This window comes from Lipophrys pholis, assembly GCF_963383615.2.
Source record: "Lipophrys pholis genome assembly, chromosome: 4".
In the NCBI taxonomy this organism is placed as follows: domain Eukaryota; kingdom Metazoa; phylum Chordata; class Actinopteri; order Blenniiformes; family Blenniidae; genus Lipophrys; species Lipophrys pholis.
The window spans coordinates 8,580,609-8,599,180 of NC_137637.1; the positions used below are offsets into that span (position 1 = coordinate 8,580,609).

Consider the following 18,572-nt stretch of genomic DNA (forward strand, 5'->3'; position numbering starts at 1 on the left):
ACTGTCATAGTGATAGGTGCATGGTCACTGATAGTAATGGGGTGAATCTGTGTGTCCAAGGTGTCTTTAGTCACTGATTTACTCACCAGAGAGTAATCTAACCGTGAATAGGATTGGTACACTGCTGAGTAGAAGGTGTACTCTTTAAGAGTGGGATGAGCAGTGCGCCAAGCGTCGCAAAGGCCATAGTCACTCATGTACTGCTGGACTATGTCTGTGGATTCCCAGTGTCGGGTGTTTGCTGCTTTACTAACTCTGTCTACTTGTGGATTGAGGGCTATGTTGAGGTCTCCTCCCACTATCATGTTTTGTCAGAGTGTGTTGAGAGGGTGGTGAAGAAATTATGACAGAAGGAGGGGTCATCAACATTTGGGCCATAGATGTTCGCGATACACATCTCTATGTTCTGAAGAGAGATGTGAATAATTATAAATCTTCCCTCTGTGTCTGTGATTGTGTCTTTACAAGAGAATTGTATTTTATTGTTGATTAATATAGCTACACCTCTCTGTTTGGAGTTACAACAAGCTGAGTATGTGTGAGGGAATTGAGGTGAAATCAATTTGTGATGTCCTGTGATAGGTGTGTGCATCTCTTGTAACAAGACAATGTCTGCCTGTAGTTTGTTTAAGTGTTCGAACACTTTTTGTCTTTTTATTTGCGTGCCCATACCTCGTACATTCCAGGTGACAAACCTGAACGTGTTCATAGCTACACTCATCTTCCAGGTGGGTTTTCTAATGCTGTGCGTGTGTTTGTATGTGTGTCCGCATGTGTGTGTGTGTGCATGCGTGAGTGTGTGCGTGTGTCCGCATATGTGCGCACGACTATGTGTATGCGTTTGTATGCGTGTGTGCATGTGTGTGCATGCGTGCATGTTTGTATGTGTGTGTCCGCATGTGTATGTGCGTGTGTGTGTGTGGGTGCACAAACCTCACCAGAACTCTCTGTCTTTCTCTTCTCTTCCCCCTGTCTTTCTCTCCCTCTTTCATTAACCTCATTCGCGTGTGCGTCCGCTGCCACTCATCTTCTCTGATCGAGATAACGGTTGTCACCTTAACATGTCTCGGCCTTGGTGAACCGCTCGCTCCGAGACTGCATGCACACGCGATGGACATCTTGTTTATCTGGTTGCTAAGCAACCGCCACGTCCCAGAAAGCGTGAGTCAAACGCCTCTAGTTGTCGCGTGGGTCATCGCAATCCCTCTTGACGTCCACCTATTGGACGCATCAGGTCATCGCGCTCTCCCTCAGTGTGCCGCCGCACGCCCCCAATGGTCATCACGGTCACCACCCTGAACCCGACGCCTGCCTTTTCCTCTGGCGTCCGTTTGAGGTTGCTACACCCACTCACGTTGACCTGGTGGACGTTCGGGGTCATTACACCCATCACTCCAGACCCCACACACACACACACACACACACACACACACACACACACACACACACACACACACACACACACACACACACACACACAGAAACACTTTGTACATAGTGTTTGCTGTATGGTAGATTAGATCTCTGTGTTGGATGATGTTTGATACTTAAATGTCTTGATTTATAAAATAAGTTCTGAATTATTTATGAACTAATACACTTTTGTTAATAAATGCATGTTAGCTGAATTGAATGATTCTTGGTGATTACTCAATTACTTTAGGAGTTGTTAATGAATATAGGACTGTTTACTTCCATTAATCATTTCAATTTTTCATAAACTACTTCCAGTAATCTATTACCTAGTTATTTAATTCTAATAACTAACCATAAATTCCAACAGCGGTAAGTTGCTACTTTTAAATTTCCCCAAAAACCTATGAATGTATGGTTTCTTGCATGTGCTCGCCGTTGATATACCTGCCGTAAAGTAACATATATTCGTGATGCAAATAACAGCTTGTTACACCAGTGGTTTAGGTTACGTGTCATTTTAAAGGTAAGTAATGCTAACGGTGGTTAGCATTAAAACACCATAGGTTTAACTTTTTTCAGAACATAACGTAAAGTAACTTCGTATATCTGATGAGTGGAACAGTTCGTAGAGAGTACAGCAAGCGATAAACCCTCCATGCAGTAGCTAATGCATTGCAATGAAGTAGAAAACATGCTTTTATCAGCATGTGAATGTTTTCGAGATGTGTGGTTCTCACAGGAAAGCCAAAATATCAACATATAATGTAAAGCAACATGATTCATTGCTGTAGATTATATTAGTATCTAAAGTTATTCAAAATACCTCAATCTTAATCATTGAAGTAAATAAATTAACATGTATCAAATGCAGGAGGAATATTAATTGATGAAAAAGTGGCTGCTTTTAATTTTCTCCTTAATTTTAATTAATTTTTTTATATGGGTATGTGTTTACATTTTCCATGTATTTCATAGGGGGAAAGCATTTTTGTGGTTGATTTCTATGACATACCAACATGACGACAACCAACAGCCTGCAACACACTCAAAACTTTACCCGTAAGTGTACAATGTCATACTGATTTTCAATAAAATCATACTTGTTAAGCATTTTGACTGTTTTCAATCAAAATATTCCTTTATATTAGAACGATGCTACAGTTAAAGATGCCATTGTGGTTCCTGTGTGGAAACCTGCTCATTCCCTGCTCTCTGTAAGTAATGATGCTCACTGTGACATGTAACTTTGATTGGTAAACATTATCAAATGTTCATAAAAAATATTTGTTTTATATAAGTTGTGTTGTTTTGTTTTGTTGTCTTGTTCTTTCACACGATGTTGAGTTCAAATGTCTGTAAGGTTTTGAAGCCAACAATGAATCATTCTTGAAATGACTACTATGTCAGTGTGGATTACTTAAAAACTATACAAAAATAGTGTCTTGCTTGTGTTTGAATACTGAAACTGATCATTTCACATGTTTATGTGTGTATGTATGTTTTATGAAGAGCAGTGCACTAATGTTTTTTTCAGATTGGACGTCACTCCACCAGGTGGTGAGATAACCGTGGAAGAGGAGTCTAGTTTCACAGTCTCTGTCTGTCAAATACTAATAATGCAGCAATGGAAAGACAATTTTTCTGTGTCTTTTCCATAGGACACGTGTGAATCAAGGATTATTGGTGCCTGCAGAGGTGCAGCAAAGTGGGTTCAGGCAAAAATGCACCTATTTACTGGCCGAGTTGACCTGCCTTCTGTAATGGACATGGGGAAGGAGGAACAGGCCCTTCTGTACTGGACATAGGGGCGCACACTGTAAATCCTAGCATACAAATTAATGAAAAAGATTATATAACCAAACTCAGATTTTACCAACCTATTGAGAACACTGCTTTTAGATAATTAAGTAGTAATTTGGGGTTGGGAAACATGCTTAACTTGATGTGTCCCAGTTACAATAACTTAGGAAAAATTATTTATTTTCCCAGTGTCCTTTGCGCATTCTTTCAGTCATGCGTAGATACTTTTATCCCACACTGTGCACATACATGGCTCGCCTGGTAGAGCAGTCGTCTCCCTCCCGGAAGGTTGCAGGTTCAATCTTCCATCTCTGCCTGCCTACAAGCTGAAGTGTCCTTGACATTGGAGTGAATGAATAATGCAATGTAAAGCATCTTTGAATGTCAAGAAAAGCGCTATATAAAACCAATGCATAATTATGTTGACTTTAATATGATGAATGACTAAAACTTAAGCTTTCAGTTACTTTGAGTACTGCAAACTCAAAATAAATAAGTTACCATAATCTAAATTCTTCAATTTACTTTGGGTACTGCAAACTCACAAGAAGTCATTTAAGTTAACATTAATTAGTTTTTGTAAGGCAATAAGTTTGCATTTTTTTTTTAATTAAAGTCAACATGTTATTTTTTACAGTGCAGGAACAGGCCATCCGTACTGGACATGGGGGAGCAGGAGCAGGCCCTTCAGTACTGGACATGAGGGAGCAGGACCAGGCCGAGGCTGCTCTGCAGTACAAAGTGTAAAGAAGTAATCCTGGACGAGTCGGAATACTAACCACTTTTTGAGCCATTTAAATTTGTTTTCTATAATATTGGAGACGTGGACATTTTGTTAAGAAATCGTTGACAAAAAACATTATCAGGGACATTTGGGGCGATAGTGGCTCGGCGGTAGAGTCGGTCGTCTAATAACCGGAGGGCTGGTGGTTTGAATCCCATTCTATCAAACAGTCATTGTCGTTGTGTCCTCGGGCAAGGCACTTTACCCACATTGCCTCGTACTTCTAAATTTCTATGTGGTCTGTCTTCTTCTGCTTTTTTATTGTGTTTGGTGAGTCACAGCGCCCCTAAAGGCCTGGCATGTGTACTACATGCCCTGAAGCCTCGTGTTGAGCCGTGTTCATAGTGAGGTGTGGACAGAAGATTTTTTGGCCAGTAACAAAGAACAAAGATCGTTTTATCGTTGTGTGGATGTACGCTCAGTTTACAACAACAACTAAAGAGAAAGAGAAGAATTTTGATTCAATAAGTAAGTTTTACAATAATTTCTAGCTAAATAAAGCTTCTGCCAATAGTGCTTTTAGCTTCAGACATCTTAGTTGCTCCAAAAATAGACAATTGAGTATATTTGCTATAGCAATGTAGATCTGAAGATGAAGATGCAATCATAACAAAACATACATACATACGTACATACTGCAGGATATCTGAAGGAACGCTATGCTACAGTATTCATCAAACTGCGTGACAAAAAAGAAAAGAAAACGTCATCAACTCAGCATAATTTCAAATTCAGTAAACATTAGCAGCCCAGATAGATACCGCCTCACTGTGTCAACACACACACACACACACACACACACACACACACACACACACACACACACACACACACACACACACACACACTGGCACAATATAAACAGATGCAAATCCTTACGCACGGACACACCCGCATACACTAACCTACAGTGATCAGCAGGACTTGAGCTTTCCTGCTGGCACTGCATTGCAGTCATCTCTGACCTCCAAGCTTCTGCAGTCAACACCACCATAAGCATCTCCTCCTCTCTTCTTCCTCCTCTCTTCATCTCTCATACTACCCTCATGTCACTTCCTCTTCCTCCTCCTCTCTCCACCTACCTGACTCTCTTGTCCACCCGGAACTTCAGCATCCTCCACTGGATCGCTCATGTACAGGCAGCAGGTGGACGAACAGACGGACAATTAAAGGAAAAATGATAAAAGAACTGAAGGTCACTCGAGCTGCTGGGACAGAGGTGAGGAGAATAGGCACAATACTGACATGCCTTTCTCTCTGCCTGTTTCCTAACCTGGTTTATGCTCTCTGTCCTCTTTCTTTTTTTCTCCTTCGACCCCCCCCCCCCCCCCCCCCCCCCCCCCCCCCCCCCCCCCCCTTCCCCGCTGAGAAATGCAACCCTCAGCGTTTTCGGCCCCCTTTCCCTGACTGATAGAGGCTCCCTCTGGATACCATTTTCTCGATCTGTCTGTCCCATCCTTCTCCCGGCCTGATCACGACTTCTGCACCAGACCAGACTCTTTGTGTGGCGACATACTGCAGACCATAACATCATTCAGCTATCACATGGACAAACAGCCTTTAAAAATAAGTTTTCATTGTCATTCTATTCATATTTTACATTACTTTCCTATCTTTTCGAAACATCATACCCTTTGTTTCCAATTATTTTCCTTTTATTTAAACAGGTACCACAAAACAATTAGACCTGGAAATTAAAACAACCCAAGGAACAGGCCAGTAAAATAAAACAAAGACTGGACATTCATTGTCTTGTGGTATCTGTTTAAATAAAAGGAAAATGTCTGGAAACAAAAGGTCTGATGTTTCACAAGGATTGGAAAGTAATATAAATACTGTGGTTGAAACACTCAAAGATCTGAAAAATGCACATAAAACAAAGTTGGATTTGTTGACCAGAAAGAAGAATGTAATGACGAAGTTAATGAAGAGGTTTGCAATATTGAAATTGTCAAATTGAAATTGAGTTTTTGAAATTCTGTAAGGAAATAGAAGAAATAAATTGATCCAAATGGCTTTATTCACTCTTGAGGACCAACAAATGGAGAAAAATTAATGGTATAATCCTAAAGTGGCTCAACAATATGGATTTGCAAATATGGTGAAACAATGCATCAAAAGAGTTGAAACTGAGGAAGAGGAGGAGGTAGAAGGCAATGTAGCTGATAAATTGAATTACGAATATGTGTTTCCAATTTTCTGTATACAAGTGGTCCTTCAAGACGGTCATCAGGAAATTCTTCCAGGACATCTCGCTCATCTAGATCTTCTATCACTTCAGCAAAGTTGAGTCTGGAAACCCAAAAGGCTGAGTTCATGCACAAGCTACCAGACTCAAAAGAAAACAAGAACGGCAAAAGGTGGAAGCTCTTAGAGCCAGGAAGGAACAACTGGAGTTGGAAAATTGAACGTAGGATTATGAGTCATCACACACCGGTGTTTTTCTGCAAGGGGATTCGATGAATGAATACATTGAGAAGTTGCGGGATCCTTTTGATGAGGATGTGAGAAATGTTTACACACAAGCTCAGGCCATCCTAACGTCAACCAAAATGGACGCCCTTCCTTCGAATATGGATGTGCAAAAACAAGTCTTGAGCTTTGAGATGCAACAATGCTCTGCTCAAGAAACCATTATGGCTAGGGATGGGAATCAAAAACCGGTTCTGACTTAGAACCGGTTTCAATTGATCAATTCCATCGGAATTGTACACCTTAAATGTGTTAGATTCTTCTTAACGATTCATTTTCCAGCACGCCGTCAAGTCGTGTTGCGGAACGTTGCATTACGTCACACACTGCGATGCAGACCTTCTTCAACCAGGAGAAAACATGGAGAGGAAGAAGAGGTCTAAAGTGGGAGACGATAAACGACAAAATAATACGATAGTGTAATACATGTTCCACTAACCACGTCCTGAATCCACAGAGTCCACAGCCTCTCGCCTCACAGCCACAAGGTCCCAGTTGAGTGAGGGACTTTTAGTAAATTAACTCTGCCGTCAATCTTTCCCTTATAGTGAATGTCTGCTCCAACGAGCTGACAGCGTAGACACATGCTAGTAGATCTTCACTATATGTGTGAGCCTCTAGTTTTCACACCATATACAAGGGGTCCTCAATAGGCGGCCCACGGGAGCCAACTGTCTGGCCTGCGCTGGCCCATGATCTGCCCATGCGCTGAAAATGCGCTGCTCTAACTTGTTTGGACCTCATCCCACACCATAGTCGGAGCCGGAGTCTGTGCGTGCTCCGACGTAATTACGTCGAAGCACGCTCTCCTCGGACGTCCACGGATTTCAATTTCATGACCCGTGAAGTAAGTCAAAATTAAACAAAGAAACAACACAAGCTGCAGTGTGAAAAAGCGCAAAGTGGATCAGGAAAAGCTTCAGTTGAACTCTGACTGGACTGAATAGGTTAGTTTTATATTACCGGCCCATGCTTGATCTGCAGCACGCCGGAGCTGTGTGCTGAGGCAGGCTCGTTGCGTATCGTATTTTTCTATCATTAATCTGTCAGGAATGTGGTGAATCGGGAGAATTTGTTATATTTAGTTGTGGATTTTCCAATGAGAGACATGTCCAGCTGCCAGGGTGCACCGCGCATCAGAGGAAATGAGAATCACCTTCTCAGGTGGAGGCGGGTGTTCACCCAGGGCGTAAAACAAGCCAGGTCCACTATTGAGTTTAACAATATATATGACTCAACACCCCCTAGTTATTCTACCAACAGCTACTGAACAGTTCACACACTCCAGATCGCTCAGCATTCAGAGAAATTCCATGGAGTTGATCAGAGAGGAGGATGCTACAGGGAGCGAATGCTGTCACGCTGTATAACACATCAACACACATCACAACTAATCCACACGCTCAGTTGCAAACTTCACCATACAGGTGATTCTTGATATTCTTTATTTATTGGCAGCCAAAAAGATGTTCCAGGAATGTCATTTAATGGCCCATTTAAGAACTATCTTCAGATGGATTAGGTCACATTAAGAATGTCAGGAATGCGGCTGGAATGACGGGAAAATTATATTGGTAACTGTCGGATAATACTGCGACAAGAAGAGTGGAGGATTTGGTGGAGGAGTGTTCTTCACCTCTGATCACTGACTTAAAGAAACAAAATCCAAAAACAGACTTCCTGATGCAACATTCATCAGAGGGATTTCCTCATCCCATCACTTTTCTCACTGATTGGTGAGTGAATTCATTTGTTTTTGTTTATTTGGCAATCTAACCTAACAGAAATCTAATATAACAGAAATGACAACAATAGTAATAAAAAGTTTGTTTATATAGCAGTTTTTATACTTCATATGCAACAGAGCACAATTAAAAACAATAAATGGATGAATTGAGAGAACAGAAAAAAATGCAGCACTGAAACAACAATTATGGAATTTAAACAGTAACAAACTGAAAATCTCTCCCTGTATTTTTGTCTCTGTCCTCTGTGTGTAAATAATTAGAGTTTTTCAAGAGTGTATGTGACTCTCAACACAAACTTTGAAAATCACAGGCTTAAACTATTACTACAACCACCTTGACTACTATTACTCATAATATTAATGATGATAACAACAATAATAATCGTAAAAATGGTAACCTCAGCTAACATTTGCAATTAAAACAACTTTTACTGACATCGTGCAAAAAACCTGCGACGAATCCGGCCTTTGGTTTGGCATGCTGGTCTGATTTTGACCCTCGGGGGGGGAATAATTGAGGTCCCCTGCCATATACAGTAGTAAACGATCTACTAGAGTATGTCTACTGTGTAGACATACACAATATAGGACAAGATAACTACTGTATGTCTATGTATTTGATCATTCTGTGTTGAAAATCCCCTCAAAAAAAGCACCAACAGAATATGAAAACTCAGCATTCCCTGCAGACCGAGAGAACGCGTTCCTCCTCATATGTCACTTCCTCATTCCTCTCCAGTCTCCAACCTCCCAGAGAGGGTTAACTTGTCAACAGCGTAAAATTTGAAAAAGTGTAAATTCCAGGGGGCATCTAATAAAGGCAAATACACATTTGACTGTTCTTTTTTAAGGGAAAAATTATAATTCAAGTTTCGTGTTTGAAAAAAATAAAATTTTTCCTTTTGGTGCAGAAGACTGTGGAAGGACAATGGATACAGTTCTTTGGAAGATGAACAGACAAGTTGTCAAGACAGCCATTGCAGCTTTTTTCAAAATAAGGGGCTTGAATGGTAACGAGTACATTGAACTCCCAGAAACCTATACTCAGAAAGAAATACCGGCGAAAAGGGAGAGCATTCCTACTGAAAAGAATTTTCGGATTGAGCCTAATGTTGACCTGTTGATTAGAAGCAATGTACTGAAGACTTTGGAACCTTGTAACATCATAAATCAGGAGTCCTCAATAGGAAGCCAACTGCCTGGCCCGCATCGGCCCATTAGCTGAACATCAACATAAAATCCAACAGCCGCAAAACAGAAATTGAAAACATTATGACATACAAGCACGCTGTGTCTACGACGTGTCGGCATTGACACAAGAGAGTTCAACAGTCGCATCATTCCTTGTCTGGAATGGACAAGAAAAACAAAAACTTCATTAAAGCAGACCTTGTGCTAATTATTAATGATACGGCTCCCTGGGAACTCTTGGGTCATGGGCCAAGTCTTGCAGCCTTTACTGGATTCCCGTGGGCTTGTAAGGCAGGTGCCATCTGGTTTTCTCACTGGATAACTAGGGGCCAGAATGTTGGAGCCAAATACTTAAATATTAAATTTTCTTTTGGTATCATTAATTCCAATATTTAATTTGATGGATCACGATTTATTTGTTGTTTTGATTTATTGATCTGTGGACGCTGGTAGGACATTGGCAGTTCATTTATCCACTCCGCCTCCATTTTCGTATGCAGGTGACTGCAGCACCTGTGCTATTTAAAGTGGTGATGGAGTTTAGTGTGCGTCTCTCCAGTCAGGTATCCAGCCATACAGTTTTAGACTGCTCTGAATCTGTATTGAAAGAGTCATCTGGTCATTCCATCTGTTTGCCAATGCATCTCCACGGTGGTAAGAAACTTGATTTGAGTTGGAAAATATTTGAAATGAATAAAGGAAACAAAATCGCTATATTGTTTGCATTTTTCTGGACTTTGGGAAATCTTATGACGGCGTCAAAACTCTGCACAAGAGTTGGGGACCGCAAGAGCAAGTCCAAGCTTTAAAACAAAAGAAAGAATTTATTAAACAAAGACATTCTCACCACGTGGTCAGCTGTGCAGGATGGCCGTGCTCTCCCAAACACTTAAGGTGAAGGAAAAGAGAGAGATTCTACACAAACAGACTATTGAATCAGAGCCCTCCCTATGACCCTCGACCACTCCGGCCAATCATAATGGACTTCTGTCCTTGAGGCGGGCTTCTGTTTGCCAGGCTGCAGTGGGTACTTGTTTACATGACAACAGCTATTGTTCTTGAGGATCAGTGAAACCAACATGGAGGGAAACACATGGTCGAATGCAAAGCTTTTGTCACAGTGAACTTAAAATGGCAGACTACATAGAAGAATTCTACTTTTGACCAGATAAATTAAAGTTCATTAGTTACACACATTCAGAATAGATTCAGTGTATATGGCTAACATTCTCTGAAATTTACATTTAATAAATTTCAAACATCACCCACATGAGTTACAACAATGTATGTATGTACACTGAACAGAAATATGTATGTATGTATGGATGGATGGATGGATGGATGGATGGATCGATGGATAGATTGTTAAAACATGAAAAGGATCTAAATAAAGTGGACTCATCAAATGTGTTTGAAACCAAATAATGCTGAAAGAGACAGCAAAGGGAGGTGTGCGTGCGTGCTTGCGTGCGTGTGTGTGCGTGCGTGCGTGCGTGCGTGTCTCGAAGACAAAACAACTATTACCCTACAATAGCTGAGATCCAGATTCTCACGGGACTAGAATTATCACAGGACAACTGTGTTTGGTAAAATATGGTAGGTACTTTGCAGTGAAATTTTTACTTTGAGAGACTACTTTTTTAGCCCTATTCATTGGAGATTAGTTTTCCCTAGAGTCTAATGGTGATTTGCAGCAATTGCAGACGATGTGAAATTTGCCATGTCCATAATTTGTAAAGTAAAAATTCCAACGCAAATTACCTACCATATTTCGCCGAACTGACGTCTTGTGATAATAGTACTCCCATGCAAATCGGTATCTCAATTTTAGTATTGGATTTAAGTAAGTATTTTAGTTGTTTTATTCTTTTTATCGTGTAACCTTTTCTTTGTTTTTCCTGATTGAATAATGGAGGCTGCGGTGGAAAACATTGACAGGATTTTAGGTGCAAATGCAGGAGTCGGTCGATACACAACAAGCCTATGGACCATTTGCAGAAACGGCAAAATAAGACCAAGGAGAGGAGGGAAATTTCGGAGGATATTGAGAAGGATGACATGCATATAGTTGTCCTAGTCCAAAAATCCAACATAGCCTTTTGGTAAATACATGTGCTTATGAGCTGACGAAGGAATTGTTGTTATTTTTTAGAATGGAACCATTGTGACCATGATGGTTAAACTGTTGCAATCAAACAATATCTTTTAGACCGTGTTGGAACCTAAGGTCATGGCTTCAGACAAAGAAGTACAGAGCACGCGTTTCTCTGAGAACAAAGGAACTGTCTGTGTCCTCTTTTCAGAACCTGTACCACAAAGGTCCTAAGGAATGTGTTTTTAGTCCCGTTTCCACTGCACCAAAAGTGCCGGGACGAAAGTGGATGGTCTAGTATAGTTCGGGTTTTCCTGCACTTCCACTGCAAGAATTGTGGATGGTACTGAAATAACCGCACCAAAGGTTGGCGCTTTTCCGTTGTCATTCCGTTTGGGCACTCAGGCAAATTGAACGGTTTGATTTTGAGAAGCTATCTCCTGATTGGTCGGTGATTAACGACATGGCCACAATATTTTAATAGGTCGGCTGTATGAATCCTCTATTCAGCTTTGCACTGGTCATTTATTTATTTTTAATCACAGCAGCTTTCACGTTGGTCTCGAAAGAGTGAATGCAACGCAGGGACGGAGACCGTGACTCGGGCACAGGCGCTATGGCCATAACCAAACCAGGATCAGAACTCGGAGGCAGCCGCGGACACCAGTCAGCCAGCTCGGAGCAGCTCCGGTGTACTACCGAGTCCGCCAGTCGCATCACGTCACATTGCTGGTCAGTGCTCCATTGCGCGGGCTGGCTCGTGTCCACACATACTGGCTGCCTCCAGAACTCCGGTGCTCTGATGCCGGAGTTCTGGAACCTGCTCGTGTGTACGTACAAGGAGCTCGGGTGCACCGGCCAGCGGCTCGAGACGCGATGTGTTGCAATGCGATGATCGGACTTGGACCGCGTCAGCACACGGTGCAACGGGGAAACACAGCGGCTCCGAGTCCTGAGCCCCGGTGTCCGTCCTTGCACCGCATCCACACTAGTGACAACAGCATGACACTGCCGTGACATTGCTGTGACACTGGCTTCACGTCTCGCGCTGCGGGACCAGGATGACCAGCTTTGTGCTGCTGGAGCACGCTCCGGTGTCACCAGGCTTACGTCACCGGCGATGTGATAGTCGCAACTTCCGCATTGGGGCAGAGAGCGTGGACGCGACTGGGGCTGGCTGAGGTTCGCTCTCTCGGAACCAACACGGAAGTTGCGACTGCAGCTCTGTGGCTGCAAAAAAATAAAAAATTACATTTAGTGCAAAGCGGAAAATGTATATAACAACAACAGAGGAATCATAAGGTCCAGGTCAGCCACCCCTGGCTGAGACTACTGTTGCAACGTCACATATCTGCAGAACTCACAATTCCTCCTCCATTGCAGTGGAAAAGAATAACAGATTTGGGTCTGGGTATGCTTTGCCGTACCAGTCTGTACCAGTCCGTACCGCTCTGTTGCGTCCCGGCACATTTTATGCAGTGGAATTTTGGCTTTTGAGCTTTCTTTGGAATACTCTTTGGGACCCACCGAGGACACCGGAAAGATCAGCTGATCCTCAAATCTGCTAATGTGAAGAGCCACAGTTGAGAGCACACTTTAAAAACTAGACTTTCACAGGACGCCGCGCAAGCAAAACCAGGAACATGCACGCATATTGTGGCGTAAAAAACTAAATATCAATACAAATGCCACGGTGGACTAAGACAAGGAGGGTGTAACACTGATGATGCACACACAGAACAATTGCACAGTAATCCGGGATTTATTGCTCTTATTGCAGATGTAGTTGGCACTTACTTGTTGCCGTTCCATGATTTGCCAGCAGATACATCTCAAGACAGTGCAGATATTTCTTTAGCGACAGCGGTCAACATAAAGTTTCTCCCGCAAGCTCACCCCACACAGTCATGATGCAGATCTGACAACACACCGGCACAGGTGAACGTGCGCACTAAAAATGAAACACCACTCCCACAGTGCCACCCCCATTCACTGTGGTGCAGAAGCGCGTGCACTCCGAGCGAGAAATCAATCAATCAATCAATCAAATACTTTATTTATCCCCAAGGGGCAATTGGGCAACTACAACTGAGCAGGACAATGACAATAGAATAAAATCGAATAAAAATAAATGAAACAATAAATATAGTAAAAAAGAGTAATAATTATAGACTATATGGTATATACATAATATCAAGTAAAGTGACTGAAGTGGGTGAAATGGGGTGTGGACAGTGTAAGATGAGTATAAATGAGTATAAATAGTATAAATAGTCGAGGAAAAGGGAATGTGATGTTATGTTAGCAGCTGGAGTTGAAGAGCAGAATGGCTTTGGGGACAAAGGTAGCTCTCCTCCTCTCAGTCCTGCAGGCAATGCAGCGGAGGCGCCGCCCGGAGGGAAGCCATTGAAATGCGGGGTGGAGAATGTGGGAGGGATCCTAAATGATTTTGGTTGCCTGTCTCAGGGCCTGTTGGCTGAAGATGTGTGCAAGAGTTCTGACAGGCAAACCAATGATTTTTGAGCAAACGGATGCAGTGCGCTGCAGTCTGTTCCTGTTTTGAAGGCTGAGGTAGTGGAACCAGCAGGTCATGGAGAAGGTCATGATGCTTTCAATGAAGGCATAGTAAAATGTCATCATGATGGCTGTGCTGACTCCAAAGGAATTGAGTTTCCTGAGGAGGTACATTCGTTGATGACACCTCCTGAGAATCTCTTCTGTGTTGGCAGAGAATCTCAGGAGGTTGTCCATGATGGTGCCCAGATATTTGTACTCCTCCACCACCTCCACTGGCTTCCCATGGATGATGGTGGTGACTGCAGCAGCCAGATCCCTCTGCCTCCTGGAGAAGGTCACCACCATCTCTTTGGTTTTGCTCACGTTCAGTTCAAGTCTGGAGCTGTCACACCACTCTACAAACTCCTGAAGAACGGGTCCGTGGTGTTGTGAGGGGCCTGACAGCAGTGACAGGAGAACTGTATCGTCAGCGTATTTCACCAGGTGGCAGTTGGGCTGTGTGGATCTGCAGTCATCGGTGTAGAGGATGAAGAGCAGGGGGGAGAGCACACAGCCCTGGGGGGAGCCAGTGGAGGTGGAACGGAGGTCAGAGAGGGAGTTGTTGACCCGAACTTTCTGTGTCCTGTTGGTCAGAAAGTCCAGTATCCACAGGATCAGCTGGTCATCCAGGTGGAAGTGGGAGGAAGCTTTGGTGGCTAGGATGTGGGGCTGCAGGGTGTTGAATGCAGAGGAGAAATCAGCAAACAGTATTCTGGCGGAAGAGTTAGGGAGCTCCAGGTGCTTATGAAAGTAGTCCGTGATGAAAATCTTTGCATCATCGACACCTTTGCGTGCGCGATAAGCAAACTGGAGTGGGTCCATCAGGGGGTCGGTTGCTCTGATGATGTGCTGTTTTATGATCCTCTCCATAGCCTTCATCACCAGAGACGTGAGGGCCACAGGACGAAGATCATTCAGAGTCTTAGGGTTTTTGTTTTTGGGGATAGGGATGACTGTGGAGTGTTTCCACAACTGGGGGACGGTGTGACTGTCCATGGAGTGTTGGAATAAGCTCCGGAACACACTTCCTAATTGCTCTGCACAGTGCCTCAGATCTCGACTGCTGATGTTGTCAGGGCCGGGTGAGCTCGTCTCCCTGGTCCGCCTAAGGGCTCTCACCACGTCCTCAGTCCTGAATGTGAGTGCAGAGCTGCCATGTTTGAGTGAGGATCTGGTTTCCTCAAGCTGGGTGGTGTTATCCGACTCAAACCTGGTGTAGAAGGTGTTGAGGTCGTCGGGGAGAGAAGAGTTCTGGCGAGGTTCTGCTGACACGAGAGCCCGGTAGTTATCCACAGAAGCCGGGTCAGCTGTTAAAGCCTTCCCAGCTTCTGATAGCTACGGGATAACTCCTGGATACTCGTGCGCACGTACAGTGATTTGCATAGATGGCTATCTACGCGCGGGCACAAACTGCTTGGAAACGGAGGAGGGGATCAGCATCTCAGCAAGCACAAAATAAAACACACAGCAATATCAATAACACGTTATTCTACCTATTCTGCCCAGATACAGCCGCTTACTTGGTCAGAAGGTGGGTGGAACGTGCCTCCGTAGCTGGGGAAAATCCTTTGATTTGCGGCCGTGGGCAGGTCTTTCATGTCCCAGGGAAAGGAAGACCTCAGTTGCATTTTGCAGTGTGTCACTGTGAGTAATGTGGCACTTCCTGCGTGGATGCAGATGCAAGCTTCAGGTTGGCATGCACTGGGAGCGCTGCACGACTGGAGGGGAACGAAGTTGGCTTGCAGCTGTGTGGGTCCTGTTGTAGAAAAACGAAAGAGAAACCAAAAAAAAGGAAAAATATTCCACGGCTTTTCCAGCTCGTCCAGCGAGCTGAAAGTGTTCCGGGCCAGTCCGCATGAGTTAACACGTGGCCGTTTGTATCCCCATTCGTAGTTCTTCGTCTGGATTGATGCAAATCCGTCTTGGAGATGGTTGTATTTTCGCAAGTTGGACTTTTTACACTTGTATAGTCATAGTCCGACTCGTGCTGCGCTCAGGATGCCTCTCAGCCAATCTCTTTGGGCTGGTCTCAGGTTTCCAGACCATGGGTGTGGCAGAGTTGGTGGATGCAGCTTCCGAGGTGGGGCCCCCTGGTGGGGGTCACTTGACCAATGGTGAATTTTTCCAGTGGTGACCACATGTTTCTTTGTTCTCAAAGAAATGTGGTCACCCCCCCCCCCCATCTTTGTCTGGTGAGGGGTGGGCATGGTGGTCTCGGCCCAACATTAATATAAATGGTAAATGGACTTACTTATATAGCTTCTTTTCGCTGACAACAGCCCCAAAGCGCTTTACATAGCTCATCACATTCACCCATTCACACACATACTCACACACAACTGGAAGCTGCAGCTGTGCAAGGCGCTGTCACTCCAATGGGGGCAGTTTGGGGTTCAATGTCTTGCCCAAGGACACTTCGGCATGTAGAGATGGCAGAGATGGGAGACGACCGCTCTACCAACCAAACTATGCCGCCCCATAAAATAAACAAGAACTTTTATTTTGAAAAACATTGGGGGCTTTTAATTTGAAAGCCAGCTCACTGCAGATCCAGGGACTGCAGATGGAAGTTAGCCATGGCTAAGTCTGGTGCAAAGGATGTGTTCTTTAAGATGAATTGTTTTTTGCATGGTCCATGAAAATAAACAAATAAATAAATTCCATAAATAAACAAATAAAATCGCTAAAACATCTCAAATTACATTCCTTCTTTTGTGAAAAACTAATACTGTAAAAAGGTTTCTTACAGTTCTAAATGGCAGTGATCAAATGTCTTGAAATCAACAAAATGAGAGTTTTGGTATATATAAACAAAATCAAAACTTTGCAAAGTTTATGAGCTGTCCAATCTTCAGTTTGAATGTTGAACATATTTTGTGGCTCCAGATGAAGTTTATTTGGTTTAAAGTCGTGAAACTTTATTTTAATCAAGGCTGCAGACCTTTGGACTAATGACAATCTTAGAGAAACCCATCTTTCAGTTTCATGAGATTCATATTATTTAACTCAATCACTAGCATTTTAGATCATTCAGACAGGATAGAAAAACTAAAGTCAGACAAAAGTTTTAAAAACTGCTCTGACGTTCACCGACGGTTTCAAATGCATTCTCCTCCTTCACAGCATTATGAAAGGAAACAAATACATGGATACTGCTGAACACAAACACACACATAATGTTTTAAATGAAGAAGTGGTGCTTACCTTATCTCTTCCTGTTAGAAGAAACGTCCTCTGCAACATGCTGGGACTTTGCTAGAAGAGTGTTGTGTGCAGAACGTCCCTCTGTTCCAGAGAAAATATGAAGGGGAAGAGAAAAAATCGAACATACTGAATCATGTGAACAGGAAAATGAACAAAAGAGAAACTTGAAACCACAAGAAGCTGAGAAACAATCACCCCTCCCTCTTGCTTTTGTCTGCCTCCGTCCCTCTCACAGCTTCTCCCAGCCGGAGCCAGAGTGCCCAGATTACCCACTCCAGTCCCGCACATAGGGCTTTTCCACCAAAAAGAACCAGGAGCTAGTTCAGGGCTGGTGCCAGAGCCAGTTCTTAAATGAGCACCACCAAAGAACCGGTTCTTTTTCCACCGTTAACGGAGCCAAGTGAGAGCCACGTCATTGCATCACTCCAAAACATGAAACGTCACTGATTTCAACAATTCCGCGCTGACAGCGCTTATCCAGGTACAAGGAGACGGACTGTATTCATCGGTTTAGTCCGGATCACTCCATCTAGTTTGGCCTGAACCTCAGATGCAGACCAAAGAGCGAGAAAACATTCCGTCTCTTCTTGTCTCTATTGGTGTTTTTTCACGTCCGTCTTGCTTTAGTCCAGAGCCCCGGAGTGGACATAGAATGAAAAGAAATGTGTGTATGAGTTTGGGGCTTATTTTTCAACATTTGGGCATTACATTGTGAATTTCTGCTCCTTTCACTTTATTTCTGGTTATGTCTGCATCAAATGCTTCAACATTGGAGAGGAATGGAGGTGTACAATGATAGAACGCAGCTCTAAAAGCTGTTTCCAATGGCAACCTATGTAAACACACTGATTAAAATTCTCTTTCACATGAAGCGCCATTAAAAGGCTCATTTTATGCCTATACAATCTAAGCTTTCATTTACAGTAGTATGTAGTTTGTTTTTTTAGGTGCAGCCGCACACTGCATTGCGCAGCGTCTGCGTCGCCTCATTCTGCAGTCTTAACGCGAAACAAGACCTGGACGTGACGTTAGTTATAATAATGTTACCATGAAAAGCGTGAAAAATAAACGACAATGGAAAACTGCTTCTAAATTATTGCCGACATAGCTGACTGACAGCGGAGGAGCACAGCAGCGCTCTCGAGAGCCGCGGCTCTGCGAACGTGAATTAAATAATCCCGTTCCCTCGTATTATTAACTTCAGGGAGCGACTTATTATATCGTTCCCACACGTTATTTTTATTCTTTTCTCTATAACCACTCTGAGGTTCCGTGTTCGCTGTAGTTTTCAGAAAGCCGGTACGGTCTCG

The 18,572-nt window shown here is 43.2% G+C and overlaps 1 protein-coding gene across 1 annotated transcript in view; it reads right to left on the reverse strand.

Annotated features, from left to right (window-relative positions):
* Window positions 1-18,572, reverse strand: part of plekha6 (pleckstrin homology domain containing, family A member 6) — a 177,984-nt gene that overhangs the window by 131,697 nt on the left and 27,715 nt on the right. Inside the window, exon 2 of the mRNA XM_080462391.1 lies at window positions 17,263-17,343. The gene's annotated coding sequence lies outside the window, so the exon portion shown is untranslated. The remainder of the gene's footprint in view (window positions 1-17,262; window positions 17,344-18,572) is intronic.